We start from the raw sequence: 12,331 nt of genomic DNA, 5'->3' as shown, positions 1-12,331 counted from the left end.
TCAGAGCACCGAGAAGTTTTCATCTTCTACCGGCATGAACTCTTTCTGAGAAATCACATCACGTCAGTGAACAAGACTGAACATGAACCATTCAGACAAAACGTCACTGCAGAACGTCAGACCCACGTCAGCAACAGTTTCAGTCAGTTAAGATAAAGAGAGTACAACCTCCATCAGTTCCAAGGTTTCATACGTGAGAATATAATGTATCCTCAAGTAAGAGAAAATAAATCATCTGGTTTTAGTTGGCCTTATTTAAATACCACCTCAGATTAGCAGTAAGACAACATAAGCTGAGATGCTTCAGTGTGTGCAGTGAAATATTCACTGAGATTGAGACTTTCAGTCAGTCAGTTGACTGACATGGTCGGCTGGGGGAGCAACATCACAGACCAACAGGCTGAAGAAACCGACTCTGCGATTGGCTGTGAACTGGACACTCGAAGCTGTGGTTGGAGATGATGTCACTGAACAAACTGTTATTGGTCACATATAATCCTGAATACCGTCTGCACCACTTACTGGACAGACAGCTGAGCTCCACCTCTAACAGAGTGATTCAACTCTGCCACTATAAGGACACATACAGGAAATCTTTATTTTCCACGTGCCAGCACATCAAAATGACAAGCTGTAAAATAAAGTGTATCTGCCTATCAGAGAAACATCAGCCAGATAATAATAATACACAATATGTTATTATATATTATTAGATTCATTTTTCAATGTTTAGTTCTTTTGACAACTGAACATCAAAGAACATCCTACAGACAGCGAGAAAAGCCAAGAAAAGACGATCAGCTGGCAGCACAAACATAGCACAACATAACACAACGACCGTAGTGTAGTACAGCCCACAGCCCAAATATTAATGTTTAATTATAGCATATTTAGGGTAAAACATTACACTGAACAAAGGCTTATGACAGAAACATACACCTCTCTCAATAAAGATTCTGAGCTTTATTAAAATGATCGCGGTGAGTTTGAGTTTCTCCATAGTTCAGTTTGCATCAGTTCTGTCTGTTGCTGTGTTGCAGCCTTCAGGATGATCATTAGTGAACGTGACTTTAGTCACAGGAAGCCTGAATAAAGGAGGAGTTACACTGGAACATCTCTGCAGCAGGAAGAGGGAAGATGAGAAGCTGATCTCACTCAGACAAACATTTCATTTTTACTTTAGAGGCTGTTTATTCATTTTTTACTTTGAAACTCCAGCCCCAGTAATGAAGAGATATTTTTATCCATCCTGCAGGAAGAACTGATGTGCCGAAGTCTGTGGGATGATCTGTTTGTAGTCCATCTACAGGAAGTTGTAGTTTCTCCACATTAACCACATTAACAAAATGCTCGCTGAGCACCAAACTGCTTGTTTCCTTTGTCTTAATCAACTGAATGAATATATGAAAGTCTATGAAAGGGTGAGGAATATAACATTCGATTTATTAAGTAGCACCAACACACACAAGGCAGTTTCAACTTTTGATTTCAGTGAACTCATTTTTTCTACACCTAGCTTTAGTTTTAGTTCAGTTCCAGTTTACTTAATAACCTTGATCAGAGCTGATGCACATTAAAAATACTCAGAGAATTGCATTTTTACTCCCAAAACTCTGAGAAAAGATGTAAAACACACCATAAACTAGTCTGAAGGTGAAAATGTGGAGGGATGAATAACACAGTGTGTATGTTTGTCACACTTAAATTTTTCAGATCGTCAATCAAATTTAAATATTAGACAAATTAAGTGGAAAAATATCCAAACCTGCCTGGCCCTGTGTAAAAGTGATGACCTTCCATGGATTGGCCAGCTAACCAAAATTATTACAATTAAGTCAGACCACAATGTTTTTTCCCAATAGTCCTGGGGATCATCAGACCAGTCTTTTGCGTTCATTTTCCTCAGCAGTGGGTTTTGACTTGTTTTTGTCTCTGCCTTTCAGGCCATTTTTGCCCAGTCTCTTTCTTATGGTGGAGTCATGAACTCTTAATTTTAACTGTGGCAAGTGAGGCCTGCAGTTCTTTGATGTTGTGCACAGTGAGGACTTCTTGGATTAGTCCTCACTGTGCACTTGGGGTATTTTGGTCAGCTGGCCAACCCTGGGGTCATCACTTTTCTCACAGGGTCATGTAGGATTGGATTTTTTTTTCCGTTAATAACAAACACCTTCATTTAGATTTTGTGTTTACTTGTATCTTCATGTAATATTTAAATTTGATCTGACACATTTACTTTTTGTATTTTATTTGGTTAATTAAATTAATTTGTAAAAATCCATGGAAAGGTCATTTTCATTATGTTTTTAGAGTTTCTCTAGTTTCCCAAATTTTAAACAAAAACTCAAGAACGCAGCTTTTCCAGTGAGATTAAAGAAAGTCGGTGAGAATCACAGAATTCAGTCAGGTTAAATGTGGAGTAAAAGCTGCTTTGAAGCAGTTAAATAAATGTTGGAGATCAGCGGAGAACACAGTTGCTTGAAGACAGTAAAATCATTTGCAAAATGCATGAAAAATTGTTGCTGCTTACATACAGCCAATTTTGATTTTTTCAAATTAACCTTTTTGTAATATGATTTAGGGAGCAAACGACCAAACGGCTCAATTTATTACAATGTGGACATAACGATCACCTCTTCACTGGGGTGAAGAATTTGGCCACTGTGGCATGGAGGTAAAAGAATAAATCAAATTACACATCATATTCATATGAGTACAGTTTTATTAACCCTCATGCTGTACAGAATCTGTGATGTCCAGACGGTATTCCTCTTATGTTCTGCTTTGAAAACTTTTGGATTTAGGGATTAACATAGTTGCCATGTTTTCCTTTCTTCTCTTATTTGTTGTGTGTGATCAGGACAATTTTGGAGAAGATGGGCCTGCAGAGGAAAGTCACCCCCTTTGCAGGCCAGAAAGAAATGGGATGACTTAAAAAAAACATACAAAGTATGTATGTGTGTTATCAAGACAATAATTCTTAAGAACACAAGTTAATAAATGTTCAGTTACTAAGAGTTGTTATGTTGTTTTTATTTGTCTACTGTCATTTTTGATTTCCTCTGCCTTTAGGATTGCAAGTATCCAGGCTCAGGAGAGGGAGTCAGTGGGAAGCCCACTGCTGCTACTTGGCCCTGGTTTGCCCTCATGGATGAGGTGATAGGACAGATGCCTTCCATTAGGCCTCCTGTCCCATTTCTCTCTCCCTGAAGACACTCCAGGGCCAAGCACAGCAGTGGGTGACCAAAACGAAAGTGATGAGGAAGGAAGTGAGCCACCCACAACAGGGAGAAAGAGGCGAAGGGATAGAGATGATAAGCTGCTAGACCTCAGAGAGGACATGAGGCAGCAAAGAGAGGCTGAGGAGATGAGAGCAGGGAGAGGATGGACAGACTGTTTTCACTTCTAGAAAGATTAGGTCCAAAATGAGTTATGCATTAAGAAATGTATTTATTTGGATATATTTGTTATGTTGTTATATGTGTTGCATTAGTGTAAAGCTTTTATGTTATTAATAAATTGATTAAAAGAAACAGTCATTGTCACTGAACTCAATTTATGGTAACATGTATGAACATAACGCTAACTTTGAACAATTTTAAATGGATATTTACTTAATGAAAATAAAGTCAACAACAGTAACAATTAAACAAGAACATTTCTAATACACCAACAATATTTAAAGAAGGAAAAACAATATTTACAGTTGTTCACACAGGATTAACATGAGTGACCTGCTCCTGGACCGTTTCTTTAACAACTTTAATAGATTACAGGAAGTCTCTGGCAGTGTTGCTGAATCTGCCGGAGCAAGATCAGACATGGATGGGGTGCTGCAACTGAGACCTGCGGTTTGTCTTTTCTGGTCGGAGAATCACGCAGGGTGGTCTGCAAAGAGAGCTTTGGGATGCTTCCTCCCACTGTTCACTGCATCGTCCATCCACAGGGTTTGCAGGGATGGCTCAATCGACGGCTGCCACACCACTAAGATGTTTTCAAAAATATGCAAGCAGGAGATGGTGGATGCTATATTTTTACTAGTATAATACTTGTAATTCTGTAGCAGACAACAGTTTGATAAAGTGCTATGTAAAAAAAGAAACCAAAAGATTCGATTCTATAAGTTTCAAAGAGATTTAGTTTACATATTTTATATAATACAGTAAATGTGAACGAATGACCGGCAATCATTCCTAAATGCGTGTAGATTAAAGAAAATTAGAAGGCTGTCTAATTTCACATCCGCTCACTTCTGGCCTACACTGCCATTGAAATACCCTCCCTACGTGACACAGGTAGGTAGAATCCTTCGAAGGATCCTTCCCCTGAATTTGGACACAGCAACAGTCTGTGCTTTCCTCTGTTCCTTGTCAGTCCGTCTGTGTGATCATCCTCCACGTTGCCCCTGCGGTCCTTCTGCCTGTTTCCCTGTGTCTCTGTTTTCCAGCCTCTTGTGATGTGCTTTTCTTAGCTTTTCCCAGTTCAGGTTTTTTGTTAAGTTCTTTGTACTTCCAGTTGCCCTCCTGTTTCTTTGTTTGTCTTCTCAGCCATAATGGTTTCTTTGTCCAGCTTCGTTCCACAGTTTAAAGACATGCAATTAGTGGGGCTAGGTTAATTGGAGAATCTAAAATGCCCATAGAGCTGACTGTGAGTGTGAATGATTTTCTGTATGTGTTAGCCCTGCGTCAGGCTGGCGAGCTGTCCACAGTGTACCCTGATAGGCTCCAGCAACCCTGACAGGGATAAGTGGAAGAGAATGGATGGATGTTGTTGTTGTTAGAGTCCCAGGATTCTCTTTCTTAGGTTTCAGTTGGTGGACAGCAAACATCCTGAAGTGATCAGAGCTCTTCTGAAGATAATATTCCTGTAGACGTGAAACACAGGTCATATTGCATTTTAAACTTGTGGCTAGGTGTAGTGGCTTTCCTAAATCTCTAAAAAATACCGCCAATGAGTTGAAGGCATAGCAACTTAATTCTATGTATATAAAACAAAATGTAACTCAGTTTTAAGATGTTTACTTGAGAATTATCAAGAAAAAATAACATATTGCTGCTCTCTGCCTGTCTGCACTACACATGATGTCATTTACTATATTAAAGTAACATTAGAGGACTAATATTAACAAATAGTCAAATACACATACACTTATCATGATTTTCTTATTTGAGAACTAGAAATTAATTATTTATGCATGTATTTATTTTTTGTGCTACAGTTAATGCAAGCCGGAATTTAAAAGGTATACATCTTATCTTGTGTCTGAATTGTTCTGTTCTGTCTGGTTTGTACTGGTTTTGGTTTTTTTGCAATTTTTGCACCATGGTCTTGGAGGAACATTGTCTTGTTTCACTGTCTACTGTACCACTGCACATGGTTGGGATGACAATAAAGCCACTTGACTTGACTTGACTTGTCTAAAGGGCTTATACGTAAGGTCGCTAAGACAAGATTGAATCTGATTATTCAATGCTTTATATGCAAATAGTTACTGAACACTAAACTGTCATCACTAAACAACTAAATCACCTTTATATCGAATTTAAATTGATTTGATTTGAATGGAATTATATTAACAATTATGTTAGTTTGTCCAGTTACTTTTGAACAACTGTTAAAAACTGATTAATTAATTAATTAATTATTAATTTTTCAGCCAGTTGAATTAGAGCTGTTTTACTATGTACTGCATTGGTGCACAAAAGCAAAACGTCAAACATCACTTCATTGTCCAAAAATGTATTGACCAATCTGCATGTGACTCCTTTATGAAGCCAACAACTTGAATACAAAAAGATATTAATATTATATTATATTATATTAATCACACTGTCATTTATTGAAGCACCTTTATGTTGAAGCTGAGGACTTTGCAGATGTAATAAAGGACAAACTCAGCTGTATTTCTTACTCACGTTGCTCGTGTGCTCTGGTGCAGAGAGCTCTATATGTGGAGATGGTTGCTTTTCATTCTCTGAATAATATTAAAGCAGAATAAATCAGCTTTAAACATCAGATCTGTTTAAGACACGGTAATCTGTTGTATTATTGAAGGGTCTATCTAACAACATCAAGCACCTTGAGGTGACTGTTGTTATGATTTGGTGCTGTATAAATTGAAACAGCTTCGCTGATCTGAGATAAAAGTGTGCAGTCGATAAATCTAAGTCAAACATGAAATACACAGGGAAGTACTGACTGATGAAGACTGTGTGGTTACTGATATCAGCTAGGCCTGAGTAAGACTTCTGGTATCTTGTAATGACTTGCCATCACTTAGAGGTGACCACAACAATCATCTTTAGTAATGTGTGTTTCTGTGCTCCATGCTAGGAGAATATATGGAAATTACAAAACACATACAAACTTATTTATTTTCCATCACTAATTCATCATAAAACAGTATTGTCAGGGATTAATGGAATCCAGCCAGGTTTCTGTGGAAATCACATTACACTTGCTTTTTGACAGAAACTCTCTTGAGCTCATGCAGCTTGTTATCCATTGGTTAGAAGATTACTTCCTCTGAACACTCACTCAATTGAACTTGTTGTTCAAGCTTTTAAATCGCGATTGAAAACCCATTTATTCAATCTAGCTTTCCCTAGTTAGTATCTGTATCCTGCAAATGTTCTTTTATGTAGTTTTAATCATTTTATTGCCTAATAAACTCTTAGTCGAGTTGTGTTTTGTATTTTCTTTTACATATTTACACTGTGCTGCGGCTAATTAGTGCTCTCCACCTGTTGGTGTATTTATTCCCTATTATTGTTTCTATCTTTAATTTATTGTATTACTGTGAAGCACTTTGGTGTACCGCTGGTTTTAAATGTGCTATACAAATAAACTTGTATTGTATTGTTTGTCCCAGCATTCCTAGAAGCTGTGTTTTTAAAGGCATGACCTCCAGCCAGGGCCAGAATACAGTAAGCATGATTCATACACCTCAGTGAGATGGTTGAGCAGCAGCTGCACAGGTTGTTTGTTACCTTCAGATTTGCTGTGATGGCTGACCCTTTAATCCTGTCATGTAGCCATTAACAAAGGCTCTATAACTAGAAGTGACATTCAAGTTTTAGCATTTTTGTGCTGTTACTTTCGTTACCTGGTAAGACTTTAATTCATGTAATTCAAATCATTCTGTTTTCATTGATGGTTCTCTGTATTGCAGCGATGCCAGAGTTTAAGGGAGCTTTAACATATTGGCTGTATTTACATGTTCTTTTACTTTTTACTTGCAGTTTTTGGTTTCCATACACATCTTTGTTATTCTGTGACAAAGAAAAACTGGGTGGAAATTCTCTGCTCCGTGTTCGCTGTGGACAAGGACGTGAATGTGAAGCCCAGTGCATTTTCAGAAAAGACGTTTTCCTCTGCAGCATCTCATTTCAGTCTGAAGGCTGCTGAGCTGCATTTGTTGTACTGTCTGCTGCAATCAACAACATTCAGAAGATTCTGTAAGAAACAGAAAGAGACAGAAAGTCAATGTTTCCTCCACACAGGTTTAGGAGGTAATTTCCTTTGTTGCTGAGTGTCAGATGAGAAGGATTTTACCAGTATTGTGAGGATGGAAGATAAATGTCTTTTTAGAGAAAGTAAAAGGCAGCTACATGTTTTTGAACCCAGTAAGTGATAAATAGAAATACACATTAATCCAGTGTTTCCCAATCTTTTGGAGTCACATATTTCACATTAGAGAAATCACCCGGCACACCAACAAACAAAAATGTCATAAAAAATATATTGATAATTTTTCCCTGCGCACCAAGGCATAGCAGAATTGGTTCTGTTTGTCCCCAGTATACCTCTTTTGCTTTCTTCTGACCACCACTCATGCTCGGGGCATCATCTGGGTTGAAAATTTCTCCAGGATCTAGGTCTGTTTAACTACTTTTTCTTTTCAAATTTTTATCTATGTCTTTTGTGCACTGCGCTGTCTCACTCGCAGCATGACTGTCATTTCTTCTTGACGACTTTTTTTTTTTTTACTGGCAGTTGGCATCCCATTTAATTGAAGCAAGAGGTTGTACTGCCCTCTAGCGGAGGAAGTTGGTTGGTTGCTGCTTACAGTTTTACATTATAGTTTTTATAATGTAAAAGTGTTTTACATTACTTTACATTAGCTAACCAGCAGTGATGGGAATAGTGTTACTAACGCCGTTACTTTATTCAGTAACGAGTAATCTAACTAATTACTATCTCTATTGTTACAACGCCGTTACCGTTACTAACAAGAAATTGGGGTGCGGTCGCGTTACTATTTGTCAACAAACAGACGGTTGAAGCTGCGTTCATCTTACCGCACCTTATATCAGTTGCACGGAAGTAGCTGTAAGTAATCTGGGCGCTACAGCTTTAAGCAGCTGCGCGTGCTCCCGCAGACGGCAAACACTTTCTGGCAGACGATCACTTTTTGGCACAACACCTGAAGCTGGCGGGGCAAAACAATCGCATAAGTGCTGCTGTTTGACTGAGGAAGAATAAAGTAGTCATGATAAACCAGTCACATGACCACTTGGCCACGTAAATCCAGAGTTATGATAAACAACATATACGCGGCGTTTTTTCCTGAATACTTTCGTCATGTTTACTGTGACAGCGCTAGCGAGCACTCTCTGCTTATGACCAAAAAATGAAAAATAAAACAAAACAAAAACACCCCTTTCATGTTGGTGGAAAAATGTACAATGTCGACCAAACAAAAACAGATATGGCAACATGACATTTGGTTGTTTAGGAAAAGGGGGAAGTTTTAGGAGTGATGGCGAGAGAGAGAGAGAGAGAGTTTTGAGATGTGAGAGATTTGTGACGTTAAGCGTGTTTGGAGTGTGTAGTTAGTGTGTAGCTTTGTCGATAGTTGTGTCAGAACAACAGTGTTGAGAAGATTATGTTTAAAATGTATTCCACTACAGATTACAGAATACATGCCCCAAAATGTATTTTGTAACGTATTCCATTATGTTACTCAATGAGAGTAACTTATTCTGAATATTATGGATTACTTAATATATTATTATGCTTTTTACAACCACATGAATGTACTATTGCTGTGTGATTTATTACTATTACTGAAGGCTACTCACCATACCAATACCAACTAGATTTTTAAATGTTAATATAAAATGAGAGGACAAGTAAGGCTGCATTTTTTGCAGTGATCTCCTATAGAAAACTATTTCTGTATCATTAATATGTTTTCTTTTTGTCTGTTAATAATTATGTGGAACTGCACGTGATTATTTGCAGCTAGTAGGTTGTTAATTCTATTTTAAATATTTGTTCAATTCAAATTAGTTCAAATTATCTTTTTTTTTTCTTAAAGAAATCTACTACATCATGTATAATTTTTTTATGCCATGTGTAATTTCCATTGCAAATATTAATCACAGTTAAATTAAGAGGGGATGGCAGTAAAAACTCCGGAGCTGTGATGTCATCAAGTACAGTCCCGTTACAACTGTAGAACGATCGCACTGTGATCTCGGGAAGTCTGGACTCCCGTGTGAACTTACGAAGTCTGGACTAGCAAAAATGCGAGTACGGACTCGCGTACATTAGCATTTAGAAACATCTGCAGTCTATGAACTAACCTCAGCTAACGCCAGCTAACAATGTTAGTTCGGTGACGAGTAGCCTTCATTAATAGTAATAAAAATCACACATCAATAGTACATCGAAGATACTGAAGTTTCGCACATCCCATTCTTCTTAGGAAGTGGTGTCGGAAATGCATTCCTGCCCGTGCACTGCTGGCTCTGGGTCCATTGTGTAACTGGGGCCACCAACATTAATAGGACCCAACATTAATGAGCCTTTATTGCATGTTTTGTTTGGGTTTCCAGCAATCAGAATCAGATAAACTTTGTTAATCCAGATGGAAATTGAGTTAAAAAAAAAAAAAAAAAAAGGGCAGCGAGTCATAGTCGAACCGGCCACGCTAAGCCATGTGCTATATGACTACATGCTCATCCAACTGAGCTAAACCTGCGTCCGACTGCATTTAAACAGCAAAATTGGACAAGGCATAGAGAGGGGATAGCCTAACATATGAAACCGGAAATGACCGCTGTGTATTCTGTTTATTTCAACAAAGTAACTGCATTCTGATGACCACCTGTTTAAATGGTAACTGTTTTGGAATAGCACAAATAATTTGTGTGGCATCTTATTTAATGCAGAACACCAGATTGTTATAAATAGTTTGAAATGGCTATTTTTAAAAAAAGGTAAAAGGTAAATGGAAGCAAATAACTTGTTGTTTGCAAAACTTGTGCATATTGTGGTGAGCTCAGACACAGAGGAGACAGAGGTTTCTTGGGAGCACAGCCGTTTATTTGGAATCGGCCCAGAACACTGCCGCTACCTCCTGCTCAGCGCGGCAACCACAGAACAACAACAAAAAGGGCGCTCTCTCACCGGAAACACAGTCGCCGAGAGAGCGCGTCACCCGTCACCATAACAACATGACAACACAAACATAACTGTAATAACAAAACCCCGAACAGCCCTGGCCCGCTACAATATGATTTTAAAATTTACAATTTATATTTGCATTTAAAATTATGAAATATGATTCAATAAACATGTTTGTGGTTGTTACAGTAAAAAATATAACTTTTTCTACTCTGATATTATGTTTTTGTCTGATTTTAGATCAGTTGTGTTAAAACAGTATGTCAAAATGAAAAAATAACTCCAAATTGAGATATTTGAGGTTGTGCTGAAATGCAGTTTTTAGTTTTGTTCACACATGCAGTTTTAATTGACCTCTTTATGGTTACAATGAGAAAAAAAACATCTGTTAATATGAGTACCATGGAGAATCAGTGAAGCTTTTAAGGGTATTTATCAGGAAGCATTCTAACTATTGATTGACCTTACTAATTATGACAGAAGCTAATATATGACATTGGGTAATTAGTAATTGCTTCACTATAGTATAAACTGCATAGCAACTTTAAGCTAACAGAAAGCTAACACAAAGATGGTAAAACACACAATAATATCGACAAATGCATTTACAAAACTCATATCAATACTAATGTTACACAACAGTATTTTTGAAATGCTTACTGATGAACGCTAACCACAATTTATATTCTGTCCAGTTAAATCATATTACCAGTACACACTGACTCATCCTTTGTCAGCCAATTATAGTAAGAATGGATTCTTATTGGACTGAATCTGGAGTCTTCCTGTTTTCCTGTGTGTGATCATCCATGAACTGAGGAAGCTTCTCGGATGAGAGGTGAAACACCTTCAAGGAAACTTAAAGAAGTCCAGATGCTTTTCTTTCCAAGCTCCTTAGACCATGTGAATAAATGATAATGAGACCTCTGACTGTCTAATAGTAGAGGATCCTTCCTGACCCATATCTGTGAGGTCAGGTGGATTAACAACCTTGGAAGCATGTGGTATGTTGACATACTAAAGCATGAAACTAGCATTTAGGTTCATGAATGAACTGTACTTATGCTACGTACATGATGATGTCTGAGCTCTACACAGTGAGCTGTCTGTGAAGACTCTAGATTAAAACAGAAAAAATGTTAATGCATTCTTTTGTTCATCAGAAAGATAAAAACTTTGAGATTTTAATGGCAGATTTAACACATTTGCTTCTGATCTTCACAAAGACATGCTTTCTCTTCAGTAAATCTTCCTGCTCTCATTGATTTAGATTAGATTAAAATATTAGGACGATAAATAAAATCAGGTTCTCCATTCTCACTGAGACAGTTTGTTTCTTTCAGCAATAATGTCATCATCTTGTTATCCCAACATTAGAAGTGATCTTACCTCTGTTGTTTCTGGATGTTCTGTGATGCTGAGGAAAGTGAAAGAGCAGAGAGGAAGGAGACAAACAGCTTTATAGAGAGAGGAGGAGCCACCGACCCATGTGATTTCTTGGAAATCACAGCTTTTACAGGAACCCTTCAGTTTATGTTTGTTTGCTTGTGTGTGTGAGATTGTATGATTGTGGGGTCTTTACCTTACAATATTAAGCTCCTTGATGTGATTTGTGATTTTCCACTTTATATAAATCAAACAGAATTGAATTGTGTCTGTGTGAATTGCTGATGTCAATACTGATGTTTCTGTGGATGTTTTTTGCAAAGATAAAAAACATTTCTGCAAAGTATTGTGTTTTTGTGTGAGAATTGTGGGAGTATCAGTATCCCTGAATGCATGCATTGAGCAGATTTCTCTCTAGGAAAGAACACAATTTCATGGAGTTAGTAAGAGCATCATGGTCACTATAGCGTCAGTTTATCTTTCTGACGTAGTGAGGTAAAAATGCTGAATATTAACAAGGTTACAGAACAGAGAA

General features: G+C 37.6%; 1 long non-coding RNA gene across 2 annotated transcripts; it reads right to left on the bottom strand.

Moving 5' to 3' along the window:
• Nucleotides 1-5,927: 5,927 nt before the first annotated feature.
• On the bottom strand, nt 5,928-11,831 carry LOC120440888. Of its 2 annotated transcripts, XR_005613597.1 has the most exons (4): nt 11,800-11,831; nt 11,484-11,527; nt 7,226-7,452; nt 5,928-5,971 (listed from the first exon to the last, which is right to left on the bottom strand). It is a non-coding gene; the product is annotated as an uncharacterized LOC120440888 (long non-coding RNA). The 2 variants fall into 2 exon arrangements; XR_005613596.1 differs by lacking the exon at nt 5,928-5,971 and having other exon boundaries at nt 7,005-7,452.
• Between the last annotated feature and the right edge of the window lie 500 nt (nt 11,832-12,331).

The sequence above is a fragment of the Oreochromis aureus genome, linkage group 7 (assembly GCF_013358895.1).
Source record: "Oreochromis aureus strain Israel breed Guangdong linkage group 7, ZZ_aureus, whole genome shotgun sequence".
Classification (NCBI taxonomy): Eukaryota; Metazoa; Chordata; class Actinopteri; order Cichliformes; family Cichlidae; genus Oreochromis; species Oreochromis aureus.
Note: the sequence above shows the minus strand (reverse complement) of the source record. Positions and strands in the feature narration are given on the sequence as shown.